General features: G+C 44.9%; 1 long non-coding RNA gene across 1 annotated transcript in view; it reads left to right on the top strand.

Moving 5' to 3' along the window:
- LOC141160941 (uncharacterized) overlaps nt 1–13,321 on the top strand; it is a 125,755-nt gene extending 112,434 nt beyond the window's left edge. The window contains exons 2-3 of the long non-coding RNA XR_012250585.1: nt 11,675–11,751; nt 12,826–13,321. This is a non-coding gene — a long non-coding RNA (uncharacterized lncRNA). The remainder of the gene's footprint in view (nt 1–11,674; nt 11,752–12,825) is intronic.
- The last annotated feature ends 1,238 nt before the right edge of the window (nt 13,322–14,559 follow it).

Below are 14,559 nucleotides of genomic sequence, written 5' to 3'. Positions count from 1 at the left end.
TAAAAACCGACTTGTTAAGCTACTGTGACCTCCACGTCTCTTTCGAGGGGCATTAAAACCGTCTAGTTAAGCTACTGTGACATCCACCACTTTTCCAAGGGGCATTAAAACCGTGTAGTTAAGCTACTGTGACTGCCACAACTTTTCTAAGGGGCATTAAAACCGTCTTGTTAAGCTACTGTGACCTCCACCACTTTTCCAAGGGGCATTAAAACCGTCTTGTTAAGCTACTGGGACCTCCACGTCTCTTCCAAGGGGCACTAAAACCGTCTTGTTAAGCTACTGGGACCTCCACGTCTCTTCCGCGGGGCATTAAAAGCGTCTTGTTAAACCACTCTGAACTCCACAGCTCTTCCAAGGGGCATTGAAATGTTGTTTTAATTAATTCTAACCTCCACGACTCTTCGAACGGGCATTGCATTTCCTCCTAATTTTTGGCAGCTTTTGCTTGGAAGGCATAAGCAAAGACTATGGGAGACCCACTACCCAATAATGGGAATAATGTTTGTAATATGCTGTACTGCATGGCTCTTGTAAGGGGCATTGCAAGTTCCTCCGTCCTAATTTTTGGCAGCTTTTGCATGGAAGGTATAAGCAAAGACTATGGGAGACACACTCCCCAATAATGGGAATAATGTTTTTAAGATGCTGTACTGTATGGCTCTTGTAAGGGGCATTAAAACCGTCTTCTTAAGCTACTGTGACCTCCACTTCTCTTCCAAGGGGCATTAAAACAGACTTGTTAAGCTACTGTGACCTCCACCACTTTTCCAAGGGGCATTAAAACCGTCTTGTTAAGCTACTGCGAACTCAACCACTTTTCCAAGGGGCATTAAAACCGTCTTGTTAGACTACTGTGACCTCCACGTCTCTTCCGAGGGGCATTAAAACCGTCTTGTTAAGCTACTGTAACCTCCACGTCTCTTCCGAGGGGCATTAAAACCGTCTTGTTAAGCTACTGTGACCTCCACGTCTCTTTCGAGGGGCATTAAAACCGTCTTGTTAAGCTACTGTGACCTCCACCACTTTTCCAAGGAGCGTTAAAACAGTCTTGTTAAGCTACTGTGAACTCCACATCTCTTTTGAGGGGCATAAAAACCGACTTGTTAAGCTACTGTGACCTCCACGTCTCTTTCGAGGGGCATTAAAACCGTCTAGTTAAGCTACTGTGACATCCACCACTTTTCCAAGGGGCATTAAAACAGACTTGTTAAGCTACTGTGACCTCCACCACTTTTCCAAGGGGCATTAAAACCGTCTTGTTAAGCTACTGCGAACTCAACCACTTTTCCAAGGGGCATTAAAACCGTCTTGTTAGACTACTGTGACCTCCACGTCTCTTCCGAGGGGCATTAAAACCGTCTTGTTAAGCTACTGTAACCTCCACGTCTCTTCCGAGGGGCATTAAAACCGTCTTGTTAAGCTACTGTGACCTCCACGTCTCTTTCGAGGGGCATTAAAACCGTCTTGTTAAGCTACTGTGACCTCCACCACTTTTCCAAGGGGCGTTAAAACAGTCTTGTTAAGCTACTGTGAACTCCACGTCTCTTTCGAGGGGCATTAAAACCATCTGGTTAAGCTACTGTGACATCCACCACTTTTCCAAGGGGCATTAAAACCGTCTAGTTAAGCTACTGTGACCGCCACCACTTTTCTAAGGGGCATTAAAACCGTCTTGTTAAGCTACTGTGACCTCCACCACTTTTCCAAGGGGCATTAAAACCGTCTTGTTAAGCTACTGGGACCTCCACGTCTCTTCCAAGGGGCACTAAAACCGTCTTGTTAAGCTACTGGGACCTCCACGTCTCTTCCGCGGGGCATTAAAAGCGTCTTGTTAAACCACTCTGAACTCCACAGCTCTTCCAAGGCGCATTGAAATGTTGTTTTAATTAATTCTAACCTCCACGACTCCTTGAACGGGCATTGCATTTCCTCCTAATTTTTGGCAGCTTTTGCTTGGAAGGCATAAGCAAAGACTATGGGAGACCCACTCCCCAATAATGGGAATAATGTTTGTAATATGCTGTACTGCATGGCTCTTGTAAGGGGCATTGCAAGTTCCTCCGTCCTAATTTTTGGCAGCTTTTGCATGGAAGGTATAAGCAAAGACTATGGGAGACACACTCCCCAATAATGGGAATAATGTTTTTAAGATGCTGTACTGTATGGCTCTTGTAAGGGGCATTAAAACCGTCTTCTTAAGCTACTGTGACCTCCACTTCTCTTCCAAGGGGCATTTAAACAGACTTGTTAAGCTACTGTGACCTCCACCACTTTTCCAAGGGGCATTAAAACCGTCTTGTTAAGCTACTGCGAACTCAACCACTTTTCCAAGGGGCATTAAAACCGTCTTGTTAGACTACTGTGACCTCCACGTCTCTTCCGAGGGGCATTAAAACCGTCTTGTTAAGCTACTGTAACCTCCACGTCTCTTCCGAGGGGCATTAAAACCGTCTTGTTAAGCTACTGTGACCTCCACGTCTCTTTCGAGGGGCATTTAAACCGTCTTGTTAAGCTACTGTGACCTCCACCACTTTTCCAAGGGGCGTTAAAACAGTCTTGTTAAGCTACTGTGAACTCCACATCTCTTTCGAGGGGCATAAAAACCGACTTGTTAAGCTACTGTGACCTCCACGTCTCTTTCGAGGGGCATTAAAACCGTCTGGTTAAGCTACTGTGACATCCACCACTTTTCCAAGGCGCATTAAAACCGTGTAGTTAAGCTACTGTGACCGCCACCACTTTTCTAAGGGGCATTAAAACCGTCTTGTTAAGCTACTGTGACCTCCACCACTTTTCCAAGGGGCATTAAAACCGTCTTGTTAAGCTACTGGGACCTCCACGTCTCTTCCAAGGGGCACTAAAACCGTCTTGTTAAGCTACTGGGACCTCCACGTCTCTTCCGCGGGGCATTAAAAGCGTCTTGTTAAACCACTCTGAACTCCACAGCTCTTCCAAGGGGCATTGAAATGTTGTTTTAATTAATTCTAACCTCCACGACTCCTTGAACGGGCATTGCATTTCCTCCTAATTTTTGGCAGCTTTTGCTTGGAAGGTATAAGCAAAGACTATGGGAGACACACTCCCCAATAATGGGAATAATGTTTTTAAGATGCTGTACTGTATGGCTCTTGTAAGGGGCATTAAAACCGTCTTCTTAAGCTACTGTGACCTCCACTTCTCTTCCAAGGGGCATTAAAACAGACTTGTTAAGCTACTGTGACCTCCACCACTTTTCCAAGGGGCATTAAAACCGTCTTGTTAAGCTACTGCGAACTCAACCACTTTTCCAAGGGGCATTAAAACCGTCTTGTTAAGCTACTGTAACCTCCACGTCTCTTCCGAGGGGCATTAAAAACGTCTTGTTAAGCTACTGTGACCTCCACGTCTCTTTCGAGGGGCATTAAAACCGTCTTGTTAAGCTACTGTGACCTCCACCACTTTTCCAAGGGGCGTTAAAACAGTCTTGTTAAGCTACTGTGAACTCCACATCTCTTTCGAGGGGCATAAAAACCGACTTGTTATGCTACTGTGACCTCCACGTCTCTTTCGAGGGGCATTAAAACCGTCTAGTTAAGCTACTGTGACATCCACCACTTTTCTAAGGGGCATTAAAACCGTCTTGTTAAGCTACTGTGACCTCCACCACTTTTCCAAGGGGCATTAAAACCGTCTTGTTAAGCTACTGGGACCTCCACGTCTCTTCCAAGGGGCACTAAAACCGTCTTGTTAAGCTACTGGGACCTCCACGTCTCTTCTGCGTCTTGTTAAACCACTCTGAACTCCACAGCTCTTCCAAGGGGCATTGAAATGTTGTTTTAATTAATTCTAACCTCCACGACTCTTCGAACGGGATTGCATTTCCTCCTATTTTTTGGCAGCTTTTGCTTGGAAGGCATAAGCAAAGACTATGGGAGACCCACTCCCCAATAATGGGAATAATGTTTGTAATATGCTGTACTGCATGGCTCTTGTAAGGGGCATTGCAAGTTCCTCCGTCCTAATTTTTGGCAGCTTTTGCATGGAAGGTATAAGCAAAGACTATGGGAGACACACTCCCCAATAATGGGAATAATGTTTTTAAGATGCTGTACTGTATGGCTCTTGTAAGGGGCATTAAAACCGTCTTCTTAAGCTACTGTGACCTCCACTTCTCTTCCAAGGGGCATTAAAACAGACTTGTTAAGCTACTGTGACCTCCACCACTTTTCCAAGGGGCATTAAAACCGTTTTGTTAAGCTCCTGCGACCTCAACCACTTTTCCAAGGGGCATTAAAACCATCTTGTTAAACTACTGTGACCTCCACGTCTCTTCCGATGGGCATTAAAACCGTCTTGTTAAGCTACTGTGACCTCCACGTCTCTTCCGAGGGGCATTAAAATCGTCTTCTTAAGCTACTGCGACCTCCACCACTTTCCCAAGGGGCATTAAAACCGTCTTGTTAAGCTACTGTGACCTCTACGTCTCTTCCGAGGGGCATTAAAACCGTCTTATTAAACTACTGTGACCTCCACATCTCTTCCGAGGGGCATTAAAACCGTCTTGTTAAGCTACTGCGACCTCCACCACTTTCCCAAAGGGCATTAAAACCGTCTTGTTAAGCTACTGTGACCTCCACGTCTCTTCAAAGGGGCATTAAAAGCGTCTTCTTAAACCACTCTGAACTCCACAGCTTTTCCAAGGGGCATTGCATTTCCTCCTAATTTTAGTCTGCTTTTGCTTTTCAATGCAAAGGTGAAAACTAAGGGAGACCAACTCCCCAATAATGGGTAGAAGGTTTTTAGTACGCTGTAATCCACGTCTGTTTCAAGGGGCATTGCAGTTCCTCATAATTTTTGGAAAGCCTTCCATTCACTGCTTAGGCCAACAGTGTACAGGAGACCGAGTTGCTATAAATGGAAAAAACGGTTTAGTTAAGGCCTTCTGACCTCCATGTCATTTCCAAGGGGCATTGGAGTGCCTCGAAATTTTTGGTAGGCATTGCACTCACTGTATGCCCTATAACTGTGTAGCCTAATTGCTCCTTTTGTTACAGAAACATATCCTACAAGACATATGTGGTTGACTGGCCTGATATTGATGTGAATGGTCCCTGTTCCTCCTGCTCTTTCTCCTTTGCCACCACCTCATCCATCATTTATCACCTGAAGCTTTGTTTTAACGGGAGTCATAGAACTGGGATAGTAGCAGGAAAGCATCCAGCAATCCTCGGAGGAGGTAGGATATGCACCAAAACGCTGACCACCTCAGGCCTAGCCGCTACTACATACATGCGCTTGCATTCCAAGAAAACAAAGCAGATGCTAACTTCTGTAATCATCATCATGCTCCTGACCTTGGCACTCTCAACTCCCCTGATAGAGAAGCCAGGGCCCACCGAAGGAGTCTCTTTCTCTGGTGGGCTCGTCCAATGCTGCCCTAAAGCAGGACAGGCTAAGAAAAGTGTGTGGGAAGGTGACAGGAGAAATAGGGGCGGCTGGGGACCGTTTATGGACACCCGGCCGCCCCCAGGCGGCTGGGGACCGTGTGTGGACACCTGGCCGCAGGGCGGCTGGGGACCGAGTATGGACACCCGGCCGCCCCCTGGCGGCTGGGGACCGAGCGTGGACACCCGGCCGCCCCCTGGCGGCTGGGAACCGAGTATGGACACCCAGCCGCCGGGTGGCTTGGGACTGAGTATGGATACCAGGCCGCCAACGCAGCCATGACGTGGTGGCCAGATTCCGCCTCCACTTGCCTAAAAGGCCCAATTTAAAGTGCAAGCAAGTAGTATGGTATTGCAGCCTGGGGTGGGTGGGTGGCAGGATGCATACTTGCGCTTGCATTGCAAGGAATGGGAGAGGTACAATTGAACACTGCCCTGGGACAAGGACTTGAATGGGGATAGTTGCAAGTCTGCAACGACAGGTGCAAGGTGGGAGGCATCTTCGCATGTACCATTAACAGGGGTTTACATGCACACACTACAGCGGAATAGGCTGTGCTTCCCACTAAATACACTGGGGAGGGCACAGGTAATGTTTTGGTATGCGCTCTTAATCTTATGTATAAGGTGCACCGGGACAAATAGGGGCGGCTGAGGACCGAGTATGGATACCTCGCTGCCGAAGCAGCCATGACGTAGTGGCCAGCTTCGGCCTCCTCCAAACTAAAAGGCCCCATTTCAAGTGCAAGCTAGCAGTATGGTATTGCAGCCTGGGGGTGGGTGGGTGGCAGGCTGCACACTTACTCTTGCATTCCAAGAAAACAAAGCAGATGCTAACTTCTATCATCATCATCATGCTCCTCACCTTGGCACTCTCAACTCTTCTGATGGAGAAGCCAGGGCCCACCGGAGGAGTCTCTGGCTGTCTGGTGGACTCGTCCAATGCTGCCCTAAAGCAGGCCAGGCTAAGAAAAGTGTGGGGAAGGTTCCCGGGACAAATAGTGGCGGCTGGGTACTGAGCATGGAGACCTCGCTGCCGACACAGCCATAAGGTAGTGGCCAGCTTCGGCCTCCTCCAAACTAAAAGGTCCCTTTTCAAGTGCAAGCTAGCAGTATGGTATTGCAGCCTGGGGGTGGGGGGGTGGGTGGGTGGCAGGCTGCACACTTACGCTTGCATTCCAAGAAAACAAAGCAGATGCTAACTTCTATCATCATCATCATGCTCCTCACCTTGGCACTCTCAACTCCCCTGATGGAGAAGCCAGGGCCCACCGGAGGAGTCTGGTTCTCTGGTGGGCTCGTCCAATGCTGCCCTAAAGCAGGCCAGGCTAAGAAAAGTGTGTGGGAAGGTGACAGGAGAAATAGGGGCGGCTGGGGACCGTTTATGGACACCTGGCCGCCCCCAGGCAGCTGAGGACCGTGTGTGAACACCCGGCCACGTGGCGACCGAGTATGGACACCCGGCCGCCCACTGGCGGCTGGAGACCGAGCGTGGACACCCGGCCGCCGGGCAGCTGGGGACTGAGTATGGATACCTCGTTGCCGAAGCAGCCATGAGGTAGTGGCCAGCTTCGACCTCCTCCAAACTAAAAGGAACCATTTCAAGTGCAAGCTATCAGTATGGCATTGCAGCCTGGGGGTGGGTGGGTGGCAGGCTGCACACTTACGCTTGCATTAAAACAAAGCAGATGCTAACTTCTATCATCATCATCATGCTCCTCACCTTGGCACTCTCAACTCCTCTGATGGAGAAGCCAGGGCCCACCGGAGGAGTCTCTGGTTGTCTGGTAAGCTCATCCAATGCTGCCCTAAAGCAGGCCAGGCTAAGAAAAGTGTGGGGAAGGTTCCCGGGACAAATAGTGGTGGCTGGGGACTGAGTATGAAGACCTCGCCGCCGACGCAGCCATGAGGTAGTGGCCAGCTTCGGCCTCCTCAAAACTAAAAGGTCCCATTTCAAGTTCAAGCTAGCAGTATAGTATTGCAGCCTGCAGGTGGGTGGGTGGGTGGTTGGCTGCATATTTGCGCTTGCATTGCAAGAAATGGGAGAGGTACAATTGAACACTGCCCTGGGACAAGGACTTGCACGGGGATAGTTGCAAGTCTGCATCTTCTGATGCGGCAAGGATCACTTCTGATGGGCACACTTTTAGGCAGTGACCTGGGAGTCAGAGATGCTTCCAGGAGTCTACCCCATGCTGTTCCCATGTCTTTTCAGCACTGTATGCATGTGTCACACAGCACATGGCCAGATAAGGTTGTAAAATGTTAAAATGACAATTCCCGGTGAATGCATTTGTCACGGTTAAAAGCAATACAAAAGTGCAAAAATGTATAAAAAATGCTACTTGTGAACATAGCCCAAGGTGTGGAGGAGTATTTTTTGGGGGGGTTATTTATTTTACCTTTTACACAAGACTTTACCCTGGAAAGGAACTTCCTTAACATATTTCACAGGAAAGCAGTTTCAGTTTCGTTTTTGAACGTTTTATTGTGAGCCCTTAAAAGTGGCTTAATACCTCTGACCACGTTGTTGACAGCAGTGACCTGGGGGTCAGAAATGCTTCCTGGGGCGATTCCCATGCTGTCCCCATGTCATTTGAGCACTGTCACTATCATTTTGGGCACTTGTTAGGCTTTTAAAAGACTGCCGGGGGTGCAGCCGCAAAAATGCTCGGGTCACCCATAGACTAACATTGGGCTCGTTGCTCAGGTCGAGCACCCGAGTATCACGGCGAGTTCGGCCCGAGCTTTGAGCACCCGAGCATTTTAGTGCTCGCTCAACACTACATGGCACTCCTCACCCCCCAATCCTGGTATGCATGGCACCCCTCATCCCCAATCCTGGTACGCATGGCCCCCCTCATCCCCCAATCCGGGTATGCATGGTACCCCTCATCCCCCAATCCTGGTATGCAGAATCCCCTCACCCCCAATCCTGTTATGCATGGTTTCCTCACCCCCCAATCCTGGTATGCATGACACCCCTCATCCCTATCCTTGTATGCATGGCACCCCTCATCCCCCAATCCTGGTATGCATGGCACCCCTCATCTCCCAATCCTGGTATGCATGGTACCTCTCATCCCCCAATCCTGGTATGTGTGGCCCCCTCATCTCCCAATCCTGGTATGTGTGGCCCCCTCATCCCCCAATCCTGGTATGTATGGCCCCCTCACCCACCAATCTTCGTATGTATGGTACACTTCATTCCTTTCACGCTGCACACATACAAAATATACTCACCTTTCTTCCCTGTGCTCCAGCGCTGCGGTGTCCTGTTCTGCCAGAGGTTGGGGGAGGAGTGAGCGCCGGAGTACGCGCATGCCCATACCGCACTGTCCGGCACCATTTTGCTGAAGACACAATGCAAATGTGTCTTCAGTAAAATGGTGCCAGATAGCGGTATGCGCATTCACCGACTCCGACGCCTTCACTCCTGCCCCGGTCTCCGGCGAGAAGAGAGGAGCCGTGGCAATGCTCCTCCCAGTCAGGTAAGTATGTAAGTATGGCGCCGGAGATCGCGGTATGCGTTCAGTGTCTACGCAAACCGCGATCTCCGGCACCATTCATTCCTCTTACCTGTAACGGCTCCATGCGTTCTTCTGTCTGGAGCCAGACTGCGCGTCGCACATGCGCAGTCTATAGAGGCTTCAGACAGAGGGACGCTTGCAGCGTTATATTATGTATTCCCATTACATCCCCTTGCACCAGGTCCACCTTTCCATATGTGATGGGCTGGAGGCTACTGAAATGGTGTACAGTTTGGAGCGACTGTGGGGTATGTACAGTGACTATGGAATATGACCATTCTCAACATGAACTGTGATATGCAAGCAATTAAATGGAGGAGACTACACTGGGGTTACAGAGCACTAGCTGATCATGTTAGCCCTATCCCATGTGTGACATGCAGAAGTAATGCTGTTGCTTCAAAAGCATCCAGCAACTAGAAGAGTAAACATAATCACAGGGACAGGAAGTGGTTTGCTTCAGAAGCATCCAACAACTAGAGGGGTTAACACAGTCACAGGAGACAGGGAGTGGTTAGCAGATCCCCAGGGGGATTGTGGGGAACTTGTTTACTATTCTGGCAGCAGCCAAAGGGATGAGTGGTGTGTGATCTGTCTCTCACAGAAGTTCAGGCATGTGAACCATAATGGAACAAGATTCCAGTACAGAGTGAAGCTGGGAAAAGGTCAGAATCCCATTGTACTACTAGTTGAGAAAGTGTATCATCGGGCAGGAAGATAAAGACTGGAAGGAATTGTGTCACATGGATCATCTCCCTCACCAAACCCTCCCCCTCCTCCATTTGACTGTGCTATAAAGAAAGCTGTTGATTACTATGCCTTTGTGAAGAAGCTGTTTAATGTTGAAGAAGGACTTGATTTGTACTGGCTGTGCTTCTACATTAAATTCTACTGTTCACCTGAGCATGAGGACTCTGTCAAGTGTGTCTGTGCCAGCAAGTGAATACATCTTATGCCTGAGAAAGCTGCAATGTATGGGCGCTCTGAGTAACTGTTCCCCCAGGATTCCAAGAATTCATGAGACCTGTCTCGCCCCATTCTAAACCTAGCGGCATGCACGTAACACATGTACAACATGTGATTGATGATGTGGTGGATATTGGTGCAGTGACATTAATTTGGGAAAGCCATATAACAGAAGGCCATAACATCACTGTCATGATGGGAAAGAATCGGCAGCGAGATCATGTGACCCAACTCCCCACAAAAAAAAGATGGATTAACTCTAAATTCCTTGCCATGTGCATATTTACTACAGCAGTCAAAAATGAAAATAGTCACAGCTGAATGAACAGAATATAAAGAAGACGCAGACACAATGAATAGAGTTTATTAATTTATTTTTATTCTCATCTATTATCAAATTTAGTTAAATTTTTCATCCAGTGCCATTTATAGGATTTACTGCATAAGAAGTATATGAACCAGAGGAAGGCAAAACAACCCCATGTGTGGGGAAAAATTCCTTCCTGACCCCAAGCACTGGCGATCGGCTAATCCCTGGTTCAACGCAGTGTCAGCTCTGGATGGGACCCTGTCACACCTTTACATGAAATATTTTATATGAACCTAAACATATATGTCTATCATATCTTTATATCTAGGCTATTTAAAGCTTATGTCTAACTAAGGGCACACTTACACTGGTCGATTTTCGGGAATTGGAGTTTACCTATACTTATTACATACCTATGCTTATCCTTTCTTACATATACTTTTCTTTACTTAACTTTGCTTATCCTTTCTTATTTTTTATTGAATGCTAAATATACTTATCCTTTTTAATCAGCACTTATCCTTTTTTACCTATTCTAATCCTTTCCCACCTATAATTCTCCTTTTTTACCTATACTTATCTTTTTTTATTAAATTTTAAATATACTTCTTCATTACTTATTCTTATCCTTTTTTCCCTATACTTATCTTAACTACATGTATCCTTTATTACCTATACTAATGATTTTTTTTCCTAAACTTACCTATACTTAGTTTTTTTACCTATATTTATCCTTTATAATCTATACTTATTCTTACTTACCTATACTTACATATTCTTATCCTTTTTAACCTATACTTATACTTTCTTACCTATATTAATCCTTTCTTGTCTATACGTATCCTTTCTTTTTACCTATACTTATACTTTCTTACTTATACATACCTATATTTATTCTTTCTTACCTATATTTACCTTTACATGTCCTTTTTACCTATACTTATCCTCTCTTACTTATATTTACCTATACTTATACTTTCTTACTAGTGTTGAGCGAGTATGTTCTATTAACCCTTTCGCCGCGTATGCTCGGGCTGAGCTCCGAGTATTTACAGCTGCTCGGTGATAAGGTTAAATCGCTCCCATGTGCATGATTTGCAACTGTTTGACAGCTTTATTACATGTGAGGAATGTCTATTTCACATTGCTCACATGTAATAAAGCTGTCAAACATTTGCAAATCATGCACACAGGAGCGATTTAACCTTATCACCGAGCAGCTGTAAATACTCGGAGCTCGGCCCGAGCATACTCGGACAGAACATACTCGCTCAACCTTATTTCTTACCAATACTTACCTATAGTTATTCTATCTTACTAAGACTTATTCTTTTTTCCTATACTTATCCTCTTGTACCTACACTTATCCATACTTACCTATACTTATCCTTTCTTACTTATATTTACCTATACTTATACTTTCTTACACTTATCACTTATAGATATCTATGTGGAGGTTCCTGATGATGTTGGACGTCCGATCTTCTGGTCTTCTCTGCATGGTCTTCTGGAAGCTCAGGTACACAGCTTGCTCTGAGATTACTTGAGCTGGTATCTTGTTGAGGGTTTTCTAGTTGACAAATGAAAACCTCTGAACACGGCCTGGTCCTTTGGTGTAATAGATAATGCAGCCTCTGCCGCTTGGATCTTGTCAAGCTTAAAAGCACGGAACCTGGGTTTAGGCTTAGTTGGCTATAGAAAAGATACAGAAAAAAGTAATGGTGAACTTGGTGTCTAATCAAAACTGTCTTGGCTTGAAGCATTGAAAAAAATTGCTCAATATTAAATGAATGTTTTCAAATGTAAATAAAATATCTTAGAGACACCAGCACCAAGAGTATTGCAGCTCCAGGCTAGTCATTTCAAAGAGCTGCAGTGCCACTAATCATCTCTATGACCAATTATACTTCTGTCTCATCATGCATAGGATGCAGAATTATGTGCAGGTACAACGAGAAGTTTCTAAATAAGTACAATCTGTACTTATTTCTTCAACTCTGAACACTTTGACATGTTAACAGACTCTTTCCAAATGGGTCTAGCTCTATCAGAATTTTTTTGTTAACAAAATTGGTTCATATTTTTTGTTTTATTTTTTCTTCTGGTCAAAATCAGCAGTGGAGACCATAAAAAGGAGAATTATTATTGAAAAATGTAAACTAATCTTCTTTAGATGCACTTCCAGGTTTGCCTGAAAAATTATCAAAATGTTGTGAACTGGTCCTTATGGAGAGCTCATTAAAAACATTTTTTAGCCAAGAATCATCTTTAGCTCCAGCTACAGATCCCTATGCAATATTTTGCCAGATTAAATGGCTTGCACCTGATAGAACGTATAGCTAGTTAATTATTTGCATATAGTCTGCAAAAGAGTCTGAAAGTACAATACTATAGACTAGACATGCACGCTAATAAATTAAATAGTCCAACCAGCCCAATCGTCTATAATAGTAATGTAAAGATTAGCGCTGTCTAAATCATTTTCCAACCCTGACCTTAAACATAATGTATCACAGAGCCCAAAGCGTGGAAGCTTGTGGGAGAGTATCTTATTCAGATCCATGTGACAATTCTGTACATTCACTTACTACAGGGACGTATGGTGGGGCCATCCTAAGGGCTTCCACTGAGACCCAATCGATTCGCTGGAAGAAGGGGTGTTCTCGGATGTTACCATTGACTCCTAATCGCTGGACAGGATCTTCCTGGAGGAGCTGTTCAATGATGTCCTTGGCGCCGGAGGAAGATTCATCAAAGAGTGTGGGATGGTAGTTACACTCACTGGTCAGCATTTCGTTTAAGATGACTCCAAACGAATACCAGTCTACTCCGGCGTTATACTCCTCCATGTCCAGGATCTGCCATAGAGAAGCATTATTAGTAGTGCTACCTCTTGTATGTCACCGTACTTATATGTCACTGATATTATTATGTGATTCTATAGTAAATGACAGTAAGTCTTATTACTTAATCAAGAGACAAAAAGGATCTCTCATAATTATGCTTCAAAAAGGAAATTAATAAAGGTTATTAAAAATGTAATATGTATGATTGTGATGGCACACACAACACTCAGCTCAGTGTATTACTGGCTCAGACTTTTACCTCTTCACCCTGGGTGATTTTTCAGTTTTTCCTCCCCTTCTTACAATAGCTTTTTTTTTAATCTACATAACTTGTTTATTGCGGGATGAGTTGTACTTTTGAATGATACCATTGATTTTATCATGTGACGCACTTGAAAGTGTTAAAAAAAATTCCAATTGCATTGAAATTGCAAAAAAAGTTCAATTTCAATATTTATTTATTTTTTTTTAAAAAATTTATTTAGCATGTTCACTATACGGTAAATCTGATCTGGCAATATGATTATCGAGGTCAGTACAATACGCAGATACCAAACATGTGATTACATTTTTACTGATACCATTTTGAGGTAGATACAATGTTTTGATCACCTCTTATTGTATTTTATTAAAATGTTGCAGAGTGATCGGACTTTTACCAACACAGCAATACCAGATATGTGTATTTTTATTTTTTTTTAATTGTTTTATTTTTATTGGGGCAAAAAGATGGGGGGGTGATTTGAACTTTTCTGTATTTTTAGTTTCCTCATATTTATGAAAACATTTTTTTTTACTTTTTACTGCGTATTTATTAGTCCCCTTAGGGGAATTAAAGCTGTGACTGTCTGATCGCTGATGCACTGCTATGTATAGCTAAAATCACAATCTCCAATGCAATCAGCCATCATCAGCTGGAAAAGATGCGGGCTCGGCGTGCGACTCCACATCAAAGGCAGGGACATGACATATGATCAACATGTACGCCATATGTCATGAAGGGGTACTTTTATATTGATGACCAGAACAGGTCATCAATATAAGTTTGGTGGAACACCCGGCAGTCCCACTGATTGGCTGTTATCTCCTCCGCTGGTGGTTGGATATAACCAATAAACAGACGTCACAGCTCCGTTCACTAGTTAGTGGCAGCTGCTGGTATTACAGATTACCCCTACTGAAATGAACACGGGCTGATCTGCAGATGTGGGTACTGCCCAATATACAGTACAGAGGTGCGATATTCTGCTTTAATGATTACATCAGGTTGCAGCCAGAGATAAGAACAGCTAATCAGTGTGAACGGACCCCCAATGATTTTATATTGATGAACTAGCCTAAATAAAGCTCATCAATGTGAAAGTACCTGAAAACCTTCTAAACACAAAAAATAAAAACATTCTATTCTCACCTCAGGAGCCATGTAACCCATGGTCCCAGCGAAACCGGTGGCTGTTCGGTCTCCATGCATGTTCTCAAGT

Source organism: Phyllobates terribilis, unplaced genomic scaffold, assembly GCF_046119375.1.
Source record: "Phyllobates terribilis strain yellow unplaced genomic scaffold, ASM4611937v1 Scaffold_9__5_contigs__length_417890890, whole genome shotgun sequence".
In the NCBI taxonomy this organism is placed as follows: domain Eukaryota; kingdom Metazoa; phylum Chordata; class Amphibia; order Anura; family Dendrobatidae; genus Phyllobates; species Phyllobates terribilis.
This window is presented reverse-complemented; position numbering and strand designations above follow the sequence as displayed.